Here is a 15580-nt window from a genome sequence, read left to right as displayed (position 1 = left end):
GTAAGAGGAGAGGTTATCTAGTCTAGTGGGTGGAGGAGATCCAGAGAGATCATGCTGCTAAGGGGCACCGGGCCTCAATCAGATTGGGCTATGCTGTTCTGTGAAATTTCATCTGACATCAAAGATAGTTTTCCCCACCCCCTGTGGGATGTCTGTTCCTATTGGAGGATCTCATTTACAACACCCAAGGCAACCTGGCAAACGGCCATACAAATGTTGTCACTTCCATTTTTTAGGTACAAAATGTACAAATTAGATTAATGAATCGAACATGCCGTATCGTTTCGGTAGATGGCAGATTTGAAAGCTCAAATGCTCCTTAAAAAAATAAAAGCATTGAGCATCGCTCGGTTCAAAAGCAAAAATCCAGTCCTGTATCTGGAAACTACACTCAGACCCAAGACATGCTCAGAGAAAATTCACTGTGTGCCTCATTCTTCCACCCTGACCTCCATCCACCCACCCACCCACCCCTCCTCCCACCCCTCCACCCACCCTTCCTCCCACCCCTCCACCCACCCCTCCTCCCACCGCAAACCAGGGCCCATCCATCACCCATCAGCAGATTGACACCCACCCTCAGTCTCGCTGTGGTGTAAAATTACTTTTGCCATCATGGCAGGCGAAAGATCTATAGCGGCTCCCTTTTTTTTTCGACCAGTTAAGGTGCGGGGAAATTGATGGTGACCGCGGAACCCAGGAGGCACTAAACAAACCTCTCCATCGCCCCCCCCATCGGCTGGGCCCTGCCCACAGCGGCCTGGCAATCGTTCATTATCGATTTTCCGCGCTACGGCAGCAGCGACTTAAACAGAGATACAAAGGAGGGAGCCACACTTCTCGCATTTGTCTATCAGGAGTGGAGGATCCATTGATGTGCGCCACACAAGAACAGGGCCTCTCAGGTCATTAGCTGAGCTTCCTGGTAAACAACCACCGCGCGTGGAAGCCCAAGTCTCAGACACCACAGGGGGCCAAAGGAGCCAGCTGTCAGTCCTTCACCTTGGTGCCTTCAATATTGACCGAGTCAACCCGTCTGTGAGACATGTCTATTTAGCGTGAACTCCTGTCGCACGTTCAGCCCGGATGTTATAGGTCCTGATTCCTTGCTTTCGTCTGAGGGACGGAGCCACACACGAGCTAATGACCCTCATTTATAATCCCACCATTAATCCTCAGCCTGTCTTTAGAATCAAAGAAAAGGCAGTTAGCTGCAACAGTGAAACCAAAAGGGATCTATGTGGCCCATTGATTCACTTTACTCAATAAGTCACTTTGATTGGGAACTTAGTTGCATCTGTACTGAGAGAAAGATGGGGGGGGGGGGAGGGAGAGAGGGAGGGAGAGGGAGTGAAAGGGAGGCAGAGGAAGTAAAGTCTCTTTGCTTCCTGAATGCTGCTCATTTCAGTACTTTTATTTACTTAACCCTCAGACCAACCCTCATTCATAAATGTCAGAAATGACTAATATCCCTCAAGCCTCAAAGACTATACAGAACCAACAGTTATGCATAATGCTGGCTATGTGTGCTAGGCACATACCAGCATAATCGCTGGCCGGCAACCACCATTCTAAATCCCAAACACACCATTATAGACGGGGAGATGCATTACAGCTTTCGTCCCACATCTGTCAACGCCTAACACACACCACACGCTGCCTCTCGCTCAAGACATCCCATCCGCTCTGACGCAGTCTGTCCAAACACTAGACCCTGCGGTTAAACAAAGAGGCAGGGAAATTGACGAGAGGTGCGAAAAAATGCGCCTGTCTCTTTCTTTTTTTTTTTCTTTCTTATTTGCGTCGTGACGTATCCGGTACAGGAATTGAAAAAGGACAGGCAGTTGAATATCCATTAACTACGTTTGGGGAAATGCTGCTGGTGACTCAACATTACCTCGTGACATTTCGAAATTCAGCGCGAGTGAGAGAACGACGGGAAACACATGTTTCTCCGGGTTGTTGTTTTCAGCTGCTGTGGTTGCCGAGGGAACCGGACAGGGGAAGGCTGGCGACTGCCACGTTGGAGCTGTCAGTCATGCCGACACAGAGCCTCTGGGGTCGGGAACGCATGTGGGGTCTTTGACGTCACCGAGGGACAGGGAAACTCAATTAAACAATGACTGTGTAGGTACATTAACGCCCATCAACCGTGTCACATGAAATGAATTGGTTTGACAAGGTTTCACCGACCTCCGTTCTTTCTTGCTTGACATTCGACATCTAGGATGGAGACATGACAGGGGTTTGACCTCACGACGACCACAGAGGTCTGCTTATGAAGAGTACAATTAACTTCTGGATTGAAATACACAACACCCTTTAGAGCAGTGGTTCTCAACCCTGGTCCTCGGGGACCCCCTGTCCTGCATGTTTTTAGATGTTTCCCTGCTCCAACACACCTGATTCAAATGAATGGGTCATTATCTAGTTATGCAGAAGTCTGCTGATGACCATTCATTTGAATCAGTGGTTATTGCTTTAGAGATCTTCCCACAACAACAGTCCACTTTGCCATCCAATGAACTTCTAGGGGGGGTTGTGTGTATGTATGTGTGTGGACCACACCCTGATATGATATCATGCCGTGGAATGCTTCTCGTTTGGAGAGAAGGGATCATGAATTATTCTGTTGATCACCCAACATGGCTTTCCCGTTGGTTTGCGATGACATAGTACTCTACTTAGGAAGTTAGATTGAAATGTCTAGGGTCTAATTTATCTTTCCTGGATGAATACATGAATGTGAAACAGTGCCATATTTCACAGAAGCTCCCTCTACACCCTGGAATATGATTACGGCTGCCCCAGAAAGTCGAGCAGAAACCGTTTTTCACCTGAACAAGCATTACCGTGTCATGCTGAACATTATTCACCGTCTGCTGAGCGCTCTGACACTTATGAAATATTTTCCCCGCTGACCTCAGATTCTGCTGAACTAGGACAGTTTCTCTCCCCCTCTCCGCGAGAGGAGGGTGATGTCATGATGCTCTGAAGACCTTGTAAATAATCTCCCTGTGAAGTTCTAATGCATTCTTCAACAGTTAATCACATCTGTGTGTGTGTTGATGTTTTGATCATGTGGCATTCTTATGTCTGAATCCACACCCTTGTTTTCCCAGATTTCCTATCTCTTTCCTTCTCTCTCTCTCTCTCTCTCTCTCTCTCTCTCTCTCTCTCTCTCTCTCTCTCTCTCTCTCTCTCTCTCTCTCTCTCTCTCTCTCTCTCTCTCTCTCTCTCTCTCTCTCTCTCTCTCTCTCTCTCTCTCTCTCTCTCTCTCTCTCTGACAGCTCTCATCGTGGTGAGATGTCAGCTCTGTTCTCCTTGTGTGACAGGGTAAAGGATTGTATTGGCAGAAGAATTGATAAGTCGAAGGAAGTGCACGGAAAGTCTCAGGACATCTGGTAAAAAGGTTAGATGTTATTTAGTGGCTGAGAGTGCAAGTTTTCTCTGTAGTTCCTGCCAGAAGGTTACTGGACTCCGCCGTTGTAAATAACTCCTGGCATTCAATGGTATAGGCAGTGTGTGTGTGTGTGTGTGTGTGTGTGTGTGTGTACACAACACAGCGGGATGCAGGGAGGGGGGAGTTGTCACAGGGTTGGAAGTATGTGCAGTTTTCTTTATTGTCGTATTTGATAAATGGCTTCGAGAACAAGGCAGAGCATACATCATATCACCTTTAATGGATACACATTTCTGGGCCCATAACTCACCGTCCTTAAACAGAAAAAAAGTGAAATATGGCATTGTATATTTCTTCCCCCGGACACATTTATGAGTCCTCCCTGCAGTATAAATGCAGTGATTGCTATTTCAAAGTACCATGTCAGACTAGAGAGCACAGCCAGCTGCCTCAACAGAGAGAGAGAGAGAGAGAGAGAGAGAGAGAGAGAGAGAGAGAGAGAGAGAGAGAGAGAGAGAGAGAGAGAGAGAGAGAGAAAGAGAGGAGAGAGAGAGAGAGAGAGGGAGAGGGAGAGAGAGAGAGAGAGAGAGAGAGAGAGGAGAGAGGGAGGGAGAGGGAGAAGGGGATGGTGACAGTGAGAAAGGGAGGTGATGTGGGGGGAGGGGGATGAAGGAGGGAGGGAGGGAAGGGCGGTAAAGACAGAGAGAAATTATAGGCCTGACAAAGTTGAGTGTCTATTCAAAAAACTCTGTCCGGCAGCAGTAAATTTATAGTGTTGTGCTTGCCCCTATCAAAAGCTAAACCATGGCCTGGCGATGGCGGTTCATTCCAGACTAGCAGCTGGGGAGAATTCCTGGCTGACAGGCAGTCAAAGTGCTCCTGGAGGACTTGGTGAGAGAACGGTTGACCACTCGGCAAGGATGCATAGGAATGAACGGTTGGGCCTTCAGCACTTTGTTCAGTCGAAGCGTGTAAGCGGGGCCAAGGAGAATTATGGTTGTGTAAATCCTCGAGCCCTTTTTTAGAGGATCAAAGATGACAGATATATATCACGGCTCCCTGTGGGTCGGCACGCATGCAGAGGAGCCCGTGTGGGGAGATGATAGACTGCCTCTCCTCCCATCTCCCTTGTTTGTTTCTATATCTGTTTTGATATGCTGTGTTCAGCTCTTTAGGACTAGGGCTCGAGTCTATTCTCGTCTTTAAGCCTTTTCAATTCGACAGTACATCCTTAATTACAGCGAAAGAGGAAAGGGACCTCGCGACATCATCTATGACCTCTATGAGCAGACACGCGAACGCACACACGCACACGCACACACACACACGCACGCACGCACACACACACACACACACACACAGCAAGAAAGAAAGAACAAGCTCAGACATGCAGATGTCACCTTCTTTGGAGACTCAGAAGGTGTCAATTCAGACAACGTCTGTCTTTGCTAAAATGTTATCTCTGCGAGGGGTGTATCAGAGTACAGGTCTGGGGCGTATCCAGCCCAGACCTAAACAGCATAGAAAGGACTGGATTTCATCAAATGAAGTTTTGAAATTAGGCTGCCACCCAGAGCACACAGAAGAATATTATTTTGACACCTCGTCACCCTGAGGGGGGAGCGGGCCTTTTTGATGTGTGATCCGCCAAGCTTTGCGTTGGCTGGCAGATTTTATCAGCAAACAAGACAGGCGAGCGAAGCGCAGACTAAATAAAAGGGGGGTGAGTGATAAAAATGTCAAGGATTATCTTCACTTTGCCGGGCCCTGTGATGTCGTATCAAAACGGATTTGGTGGAAATGATTTGGCAGGAGGAGAGATGATGACGGAAGGGGAGGGAGGGAAGAGGAGGAGGAGGAGGCGAAGGGGTGCTGTGTGTGGTATGTGTATGTGTGTCAGGCAGAGAGAGAGAGAGAAAAGGAGAAAGAGAGGGAGAGGATGTTGTCTTCCATTACTTAATTCTTCTCTCAGCCTCACGTCTTGTTTTAACACTTTTCAAACATCTTTGTTTCGGTTTTCACGGGAAGGCAACCAGAGGGAGGAACTGTTAGGAAGTGATAGATGTTGTCACCGACAGTGATGGGCTCTCTTATGTGTTGCAGTCTGAGGAAAGGCTGTAAGTCTGACACAGTGACTTTGACAGTGTTCATCACTCCTGTTCCACTGTTACAGCATGACGACTTGAGCTTGACAATTGTTGGACTCCTATATTCCGTGACCTCCAACTCTGGGTCAAGAGATAGGATGAACTGAATCCACATTCTGAGCCGGGGGTTTGCGTGTCACTAAATTCCAGCCAAGGCTTCATGACTTCTTCAAGCCTTGCGAGAAGAAGGTCGCCTAATGAAGGTTACTGGATCACTAATAGATGTCAATTCCAAACACTCCTCTTACTGCTCCTACAATGTTACTCATTCAAATGACCATATGTTCGTGCTCGTTGTTGTTGTTGTTTTTCAGTGGTCCAGGTGTTGATTTGACGAGGTCTGTTTCCCCGGGACGCCCCCCCTCCTCTGTGACAGAGTGACAAACGGAGGTGTTGCTGTTGTCACCTCCCTGCTGCGACTCTCCACTCGGGTCCTTACCCGAAACATCCGGATGTTTATAGCCCCCCAGCTGGCTGCTTTGGTCCCAGCAAATGACACCCTGTTGGTCAAGTAGCTCCTTGAACCCCCCCCCCCCCCCCCCCCCGTGTTTCGGCCTTGCCGTTCGTGACGGCTAACTCTCGGTATAAGATGATTCTGTCATCTGAACCTTCGCATCAAGATCCCTCGAAGAGGCCTTTGACCCTCGAGTCTCACGTTCTCTACCGGGCTAAAATGAATCCTCATCCTATTATTGTTGTTTTGACTCCAGGCGCTCCCCATTACTTTCCTTAACGACCTACCTGTTTAGGTCTCTCTTTTATCTTTTAACGTTACTTTTCTTCCCCTCCCCAAACTGTTGATCATTCTGTCACACAGGCTGACAGGGAAGATTAGAGTATTTGACCGTGTGTGTGTGTGTGTGTTTGTGTGTGTTTGTGGAGAGGGAAAGGAGGGAGAGGAACCTCAGGTCAGATTCCTGAGGTTTCAGCCCGTAATACCTAGCTTTCCTGATTAGACCTAAGGCTAGAGGGAGGATTCTGTGTCCGTGGTAACAGAGCCGACGTGTCAGCCGCTGTGTCATTGTGTCACTCTAGACTTGTCAACGATGCCACTTAGCTCAGACTGGCGGTTGGATTATTCCTGTCACCACCTGGGAGGAATGCACCGAGGCTTTGGTCTCGTCATCCGCTCCGGTTTGATCACCAGCCACACGGTAGCGTGTCGAGTAAACATGAGCATGTTTTGTGGAGGATTTGGAAGGGGGTTTGCTGGGTGAGAAGCAAAAACTTCCTCCACTTTCTCTCTTTGTGTCTCGTTCTCCCCTGTGCCCTCTACCCCTCTCTCTCTCTCTCTCTCTCTCTCTCTCTCTCTCTCTCTCTCTCTCTCTCTCTCCTTCTCTCTCTCTCTCTCTCTCTCTCTCTCTCTCTCTCTCTCTCTCTCTCTCTCTCTCTCTCTCTCTCTCTCTCTCCCTCTCTTGCCCTGCCTCTTTCTCAATCTCCTCCTGAGGGCAGGCTTGTGACGCTCCCTCCTCGCCGACCCCCCCTGGCTCTCTGGTCTTTTGTCGGGGGGCGGCGAGGAGGGAGAGATGGAAATAGATTGAAGAGAGGAGAACCAGCCCAGCACCTTGAAAGGAAGCATTGTGAAACCCAGGGAAGTACATCTGTGAGAGCAGGCCCCTTTGAAGTGGAGGATGACAAAAGAGGAAACGCGTGTGAAGTCACACCTTCCACTCAAAGGAGCAGAGAAGCCAGGGGAGAGTGAGAATCCCAAAGCCCCTATAGCCACAGCGATGACCTCACGTCCACAGCAGTCTGCCGTGTGTCTGAAGTGTTCAAGTACAAGGTTGCACTTTCCACTCAGTTTGGTTTCGTACTACTGTACTTCCGGATTCTTTTTTTTTGTCTCGAGGAGGAATCTCTTCTACTTGAGGGGACGTCAAACGGCATGAGAAGAAGAACAACATTCATAGGGAGAAATAACAGAAGATCCTCAGAAGTCTTTTGACGAACAGCACCCAGAGACGGAAAGAGAGACAACTGAGGAACCAACAATCCAAAATGGACGACGGCAGAAAGACGAGACCACGTGAATATTCCCCTACAAGGCCCACAGCCTTTTTTATAAGTCTTTTTGTCTCTTTTTCTTTTAATTACCACTCCACCCTGGCGGGTCCTCTCCCTCCCTACCCCTTTCCTTCTTTTCTTCCTCCCTCACCGGCCCCTCCCTCTCTCTGTCCTCTCCTCCACCCCCCCCACCCCCCCCCCCCTGCCCTGCTCCAGCGCTTCCCACCAGCCAGGCAGCAAACAAAGCTCTCAGAGCACAATGCGGGTGAGAGGGAGTGTCCTGCTGGCAGGATCTGAGAGCGGTGTTTACAGAGGACCATGTCAGTCGTTGGCGTTTGGGATGTTCCAGCGTGTGTGGGAACAGTAGGGGGAAACCTGGCTTTGATGTTCCCCCTGTTTCTCTCACTCACTGTCTCTCTCTCTCTCTCTCTCTCTCTCTCTCTCTCTCTCTCTCTCTCTCTCTCTGTTTCCCTCCCCTGCTCTTCCCCTCTTTTCGTGTCTCTTTGATGGAGTTCTGTGAAGGGCTCTTCCTCAACAGGAGGCCCAGTTGTCAACACCCACACAGCATAGGAGGAGGAGAACACACACACACATGCAATCCTGTCCTGACACACACACACACACACTGCTGTATTCTGGGTTAGATACAGTAGGTGGGGTACAGTTTCAACACCACGCCTGAACATTGTGTGTGTGTCCCACCCCCCCACCCCCCAACCCAGGCTTGGCATATAGTGACAAAGGCTCAAGTTTCACCGACCATTAAATAAAGTGCCTTGTCACTTGTCCTCATACACTGACAAATGTGCCGTGTGACAGATGACAATGACGGCTGACCCAGTGACAAGCAGCTGGTTACAGTCAGCCTGTGTCATTACTGTCCTCTCCCGCAGTCCATTATTTGCCCTCGGAATACGTCGTCATCAATTGATCATTTTCCTTGAAATGGATGTGATTGCGAATGGCGCTCTGATGTCGTGTTACACAGTGGCCTGGTTGAGGTGTTCGTGTGACAGAAAAGGAGGGACTTGGAAATGAGAGATTATACATGCGTGTGCGATTGAGACGGAGACAGAGAGATGGAAAATGAGAGAGATGGAAAATGAGAGAAAGAGGGAGAGGTAGTGGGAAGGAAGGATAATAAAGAGACAGACAGAAAGAAGGGGGCGGGGGGGGGGGGGGCGGTGGTGGTGTGAAGGGACCGCACACCCTGACAGAGGTCAAATTGGTCTTGTCAACAACATTGCTGATTTAATTTGACATATTAATGTTCGCTGCCAGTGGTGATAAATCAGGTCAATCAGGCAGCATCCTAGGTCTCAGCGCATGTGCTCTTACATGGCGGAGTCCATAACTGCATTCCCCCTCATAAAACATTGAACCGGGCTTACCGTAGAGGACTGCTGAGTGTGTTCATAAATGAGGCAATTTTTCCCTTCCTCTCGTAAATCTGCGAGCGTGAGAGATGCTCTGTCGGGGCGGTGGAATCCGTTGGCAACGGCTCCACGGCGACCGGACCATAACGCGCGGACATGTGAGCAGACAAGCTAGATAAAAGTTGTAAATTGACTGTGTGAAACGATGATTCACCGCATAGACTCACCCTCTGTGCTTCTAGCTTTGAGATGCGGCTATTCTCCGATGAATTAGTCCCGTTTTCTTGAAGGAACACTGTTAACGAGGATTTGTTTGAGTGAGGATTCCTTTCCCTGTATGAGATTTGTCGTCCTGTAGTGTCACAAGTCAAAGTACCTGAAAGAAATTTATTATGGGTATAAACTAAGTGTCTCACAGGCCTTCTACAAATAATAGGCAATATGCTTAGCCACCAAAAGCACATTTTGAGGCATCAGTATCTCTGTACTGTTTCATAGAAAATTGCCGTTTTTACTGAAAGAGTCCTAGGGGAAGGCTGCAGCGCTATCCTGGGTGTTATATGACATTCTGCACTGTGCTCCACTGTGTTTAAACACCCTCCCTACCCCATCTCTTACATCTGCAGTTGTATCATCTCCCTGACCTTTTCTCTGGTAGACTTGGTCTTGTCGCAGATCATGGGGGCTGGAAGTAACCATGGTGAAAGGAGAAGAGGGAAATCGATTCAACGTACTGGAACGTACATTTTGAAAAAGTAACGTCGGGATTTTACGCAAAGGCGACTATGGCAAGGTGTACAATCATTTTTGGAAAGTGCTTGTTGGTCCGTGAGGCTGGCATCGGAGGATTTCTGCGCCCTCTTGTTTTGTGGTGACCATCTCGGAGAGAGACCTGTGACCAGCATAAGCAGATGGTTACATTTACATTTAGCAGATGCTCTTATCCAGAACAACTTACAGTAAGTACAGGGACATTCTCCCCGAGAGCAAATAGGATGAAGTGCCTTGCCCAAGGACACAACGTCATGCACACTGGCCGGGAATCGAACTGGCAACCTTCAGATTACTAGCACGATGCTCTACCCGCTCAGCCACCTGACACCCTTGGTTAAAGACATGGAGCTGAACCCCATGGCCGAGCGAGCAGCTGTTCCATCTGGTAGGAGGGTTAGAAATAGAGAGAGAGAGACAGAGAGAGAAACAAGTGATGACTGCAGAGACGGAGAGAGGAAACACAGGACGAGGTCATGGTTTGTGTTCGGAAACCAAAGTCTGGAACGAATAAACGAGATTTCTGAGTTGACTCATAACTGAACCCGACTGCCTGCCTGTTCAGGGCTCTATAGATAGACCCAGTACACGCACGCACACACACACACCACTCATCCAGCTTGGCTTCACACTCTTGTGGCCGTTACAATCAGAGCCCTCTGTTCTAAAGGATGCTCTTCACTCTCTAACCGAGCATTTGCATAATAACCAAAGTAGCCGGGGTGATTTATAAGATCAAACTAGTCTGAAAACTCGTCTGTTTTCCCTCCAGTGTCCTTTCCTGAACAAGACCCAAAACAATCAGGGAGAAAACAGAGAGAAGGTGGAACGCGGGTGAAAGAAAGAAAGAAAGAGAGCGAGGAGAGATGGCTGACTAAAGCACTAAGACAGGCAGGCACCAGGCAGCCCTTGAAGCATTGTGTGATGGGACAAGCCACACAGCTTGCTCTCTCAAAGCAGAACACCTGACAAAGTGAGAGAGACCGATGATTTACTTCAGATTAAAGAACAACAGAGGTATTGTTCTCTCATCTCTATCCCTCCTTTCTCTCTTCCCGTTCACCCCCCCCCCCCTCTCCCCCACCCCCGGCGAATCATTGATGCCGTTCAGCACCCTGAAATGGTGTGCCGTTGTGATTTTCTCCTTCTTTTTTTCCCCTTCATTGTTTCGGCGCTCTCTCCTCTCAACCCCAAGCGTTCTGGGGCGCTGCGGGCTCTTCTTTTAACGTTTTCTTTCCGCCCAGATTAAGTGTGACTGATTGGCAAAGGGAGCACATGACAGGAGATCAGATGGCAGACTAGAATAAGATCAGACATGTGACGCGATATTAAGAGGTCACAAGAGGGCCGGTACACACACACACACTCACATTCTTTTTCAAACACACACACACACACACATCAACAGTCTTCCTGAGACAAACACATTCTTCCGAAGACACGGACACACACACATTAGTCTGCAAACACACCCGAATTCACCTTCAAACCCATAAACAGACACGCACTCATTCCAGCACACACTAATTGTAACCACATGATCCACAGGCAGGTTATTAAAGAACACACCCTCTCACACACTCTCACAACGAGATGCTATCTCACTTTTGTCACAGCAAACCTGTCTTGGAGAGAAAACCCTACCGACCGTCATAGAGTGAAGGTTGAAATTGGAAGTGAAAGTTTGACGTATATTAGAACGGCTCTAATTTGATTATACTTGGGTGACACTCTCTCTCTCACACAATCCCAAGGAGGGGGAGAAGCATCTGCTACTGCCAAACACATTAACTCCTGTGAACTCTAAGACAGGCAGAATAAAGTTTTTTTATTTATTTTTTCTCACTGACTTGGTTTCCTCAACTCTGAGGTAATTTGTTTATAAGAGACACTTTGTAAAAATCTGCTCATGAGTTATGACAGCAAAACAAGGACTGCAAACACATGTTGAGAAGATGTTTCGGTAAGGACTCATCCAAACATTAAATATTTGAAGATTCAATTCCAAACATTTAAATCTAGATAAATATGATTAATGAGTATCTATGAAATGTTGTGTGTTTGTTTGTTGTTTCATTTTTTTGTGATCTTATGCTGTACATCATGTGACAAGATGACAATGCAAAACTAAACAGTGAGAGAGGGGGTTGGGGGGGCAGTAATTCAGAGAGGGCTGGAGGACACATCCCCACCAGCCAAGTCCGGCAGGAAATCCAATAAAAATTCTTCAAAAGGGGCGACCCTGACATTGAAAAATTGTAAAATTATAAAACCGAACAGGGTAAAGAAAGAGAGAAGTTATTGTATTTGGCAAGTGAAGTGAAGAAAAAAGATCGAAAGGCCCAGGGCTTCAACGTCAAATGAGCCGTCACCGGCAGAGTTAAGCGTTGTGGTGATTAAATATAGGCCCGGGACCGACTCCCTGCCAGGTAGCTGCAGAGCCAGCCAGACTGAGGAGAGGTGTCACAGTGACTAGCTTTCCTACGTATGTGATATTGGTATGCCGGAGGTACAGGTGGAGGTAAGGGGGGGAGGTATAGGAGGGAGGTACAGGGGGACGACAGAGGGGGAGAGTGTTGAGGCTGAGGCAATTCAGATTCAACCATTTGCAGCGTTTATACTTTCGAGTAGGAACACAGAGCCACAACTACCGCTGAGCGGAGAGGTGAGGTGAAGAGAGAAGGAGAGCAGAAGAGAGTAGGAGGGAGAGAAGAGAGAGGGGAGGGGAGAGAGGGGGAGAGAGGGGGAGAAGGAGATGGATGGATATGCCAGACTGAGCCAGAGTGAGAAGCCTGGGGTATCCAACCTAGAAAAATGAGGGTAATTCCTCAAACGTGTTTAGAAATGTGTCATGGTGGTGAAGGGGGGCTGGCTTGTTTATTTTACAATCAAACGCTTCAAACTCGCTCCCTTGTTCTCTCTCTCCTACTGTAATGTTCCATCGTAGGTAAATTACATGTAGATGGGTTTAATTTCATGCGTACTGTAATTTCATGTGTACAGGGTCAAAACGACTCATTTTGACCTGGTTTCATTTATCCAGAAACCACTTACCTGCTACATAAGAGGTCTCATGGACACCAGCACCTCAGGTTGCAACTTGCAAGACCATTGGATTCATGTGTGGCCTCTCTCTCTCTCTCTCTCTCTCTCTCTCTCTCTCTCTCTCTCTCTCTCTCTCTCTCTCTCTCTTTTCACCAGTCTGTCCAGGGGGAGACTCTGTCAGAGTCACTTCTCCAAACGTTAACTGACATAGTGTTGCTCCGAGCACTGTGGCTAATGTTACAATACCAGTTAGTGCAGAGAGAGAGAGAGGGGGGGGGGGGGAGAAGAGAGACAGAGTAGAGAGCGAGAGAGAGAGCGAGAGAGAGAGAGAGCAAGCGAGAGCGAGTGAGGGAAAAAAATGAAAATAATGAAAGCTCACCATTTGGCATTTTGACATTAAAGATGACATCTTACTTATTTTCTTTCCCTCTCCATCTCTCTCTCAGCCTTCTCATGTCCTTGACGTTAAAAGCCTGCTGGGTTGCCTGTTGCTGGGGGCTGCTGTTAGTCCACAACGGGCTCACATTGCCATTGGCAGATCCCTCCGCTACAGAAATCGGTGAGTGAGTAGGTTTGTGTATATGTGTGTGATTGTGTGTGTGTGTGAGGGAGAGCGTGTATGAGGGGGGGGGGGTGCATGTTTGGGAGAGACGGAAGAAATAGGGGGAGATATAGAGAGGTTGAGTGTATGGAGCCAGAGGGGGGGGGGTGGTGGAGGGAGAGAGAAGGGGGAGAGAGCAAGAGAGTGTGAAGGAGGGGGTGCTGATTTGAAGGGGGGAGAGGGACGGGAGGGGGTTGTATGAGAACATAATCTGCCACAACATCAGTTTAAGTTCAGGGCTCTGACATGATAGTGTGTGTTTGACAAATCTTTGAAGAAGATCGAGAGACTGCAACAAAAAAAAACGAAGCACCCTATTGTGCTTTGAAAGCCTATTTCAATGCACGCACCGCTCATCAAAGCTCCTCAAAGCTCCTCAAATCTATTTCATCCTCCACCACTCCTCTGATTTCTGCCTCGCAATTTTCACATGGTAACCTTTGAAGAGGAGCTCCGCGGAGCGGAGAAAGAACTCCACTCCGGGCTCACTGCCTCGCCTTGAAAGACGTGAAGATCTTGGCCGTTTTAGGCACGCCTGTTGCCTAATTAATTCAAACCCCCACCTTATCTACAGCACAATGTGCAAGGAGAGAGGATAAGGATGTACAGCGACTGTCCTTGTTCAGGGTTCTGCCGTCATGCAGCCGCATTAATCTGCGTGTGTGCGTGTGTGCGTGTGTGCGTGTGTGCGTGTGTGCGTGTGTGTGTGTGTGTGTGTGTGAGCGTGCCCATGCCTATGTGCGTCTGTCTCTCCCTTCCCTTTGGCATCTGCGAAGGCATGTCTTCATGCTTGATTTGAAGCAGACTTCGCTCATTGCCACAGTCTAAACAGTGTCCTCGCATGAACGCTCGCCCCGGGCTGAAGGGGTGATCTGGAGACGATGCCCTGTCAGTCAACTCAAGTGAGAGTTCACACGTCAAGGCCTCTCTCTCTCTCTCTCCTCAGTGAGGGAGCGTCGAGATGGACGAAAAGGGCAGGAAGGAATGAGCCGGAGGGTTCGCTTCAGTCGAAGCCGCGCTAACAGACAAGGAGAACACCTTATTAGTCATGTGAGAACACAATCGCATGATGCCAACTTCCCCCGGTAACGACGGAAAAAAACAACCGAAGCTAACCGAAGCTAACAGAAGCTAACAGAAGCTAACCGAAGCTAACAGAAGCTAACCGAAGCTAACAGAAGCTAACCGAATCTAACAGAAGCTAAGCCAGATGGAAGTTCACGGCAGCCTGCTAAAGCTACCCGGGGGGCTTGCTCCCTCGGAGGGGAGGGGCCAGAGACCGCAGGGCTTCACAGGGGGGCTGCCATCCGGTCTACAGCGCTGTGTTGTTGTTGTCCTGGTGCTAATGAAGCAGCAGGCTGACCTTTGGATCACTAAAGCCTTTGGCCCCAGGGTCCAGGGAGGAGTCCCTTTTAACAGCGCCAGGCTTTACTCTCTCTCTCTCTCTCTCTCTCTCTCTCTCTCTCTCTCGCTCTCACTCTCTCTATCTCTCTCTCTATCTCTCTCTCTCTCTCTCTCACTCTCTCTATCTCTCTATCTCTCACTCTATCTCTCTCTCTCTCTCTCTCTCTATCTGGCCACTTGTCAGTCAAGGGGTGGGGACATTCAAACACTATGTCTTCTTGACACAACAGCCCTTTGCTGTCAGATGGGGTGAAGAGTTCAACAATAGGCAGGTTGGAAGGCAGTTGGACGGGCAGGGGGTCAGGGAGGGAGGGAGGGAGGCTTACAGACAGATCCATTTAGTGCTCTGGAAGAGAAGGCATGAAGACTCTACAAGCCTATCTTTGTTCAAGTCCTCCATCCATACAGTCACATACAATACGTCATCCTCCATGTTCATTTTGAAATATTTTTGAAAATGGGTCAGCAGGCCCTGAATAGAATGACCAAACCAGATCAGACCAGACTAGATCAGACCAAACCAGATCAGACCAGACTAGATCAGACCAAACCAGATCAGACCAGACTAGATCAGACCAAACCAGATCAGACCAGACTAGATCAGACCAGACTAGATCAGACCAAACTAGATCAGACCAAACCAGATCAGACCAGACTAGATCAGATCAGACCAGACCAGATCAGACCAGACTAGATCAGACCAGACTAGATCAGACCAAACCAGATCAGACCAGACTAGATCAGACCAGACCAGATCAGACCAGACTAGATCAGACCAAACTAGATCAGACCAAACCAGATCAGACCAAACTAGATCAGACCAAACCAG

The 15580-nt window shown here is 48.6% G+C and overlaps 1 long non-coding RNA gene across 1 annotated transcript in view; it reads left to right on the top strand.

Moving 5' to 3' along the window:
* The window catches only part of LOC146220458 (uncharacterized), a 90808-nt gene extending 77510 nt beyond the window's left edge, over positions 1 to 13298 (top strand). The window contains exon 3 of the long non-coding RNA XR_014750865.1: positions 13193 to 13298. This is a non-coding gene — a long non-coding RNA (uncharacterized LOC146220458). The remainder of the gene's footprint in view (positions 1 to 13192) is intronic.
* Positions 13299 to 15580: the final 2282 nt, after the last annotated feature.

Source organism: Hypomesus nipponensis, chromosome 27, assembly GCF_054491055.1.
Source record: "Hypomesus nipponensis isolate SF chromosome 27, ASM5449105v1, whole genome shotgun sequence".
Classification (NCBI taxonomy): domain Eukaryota; kingdom Metazoa; phylum Chordata; class Actinopteri; order Osmeriformes; family Osmeridae; genus Hypomesus; species Hypomesus nipponensis.
The sequence above is the reverse complement of the archived record's forward strand: the minus strand, read 5'-3'. Positions and strand labels throughout refer to the sequence as shown.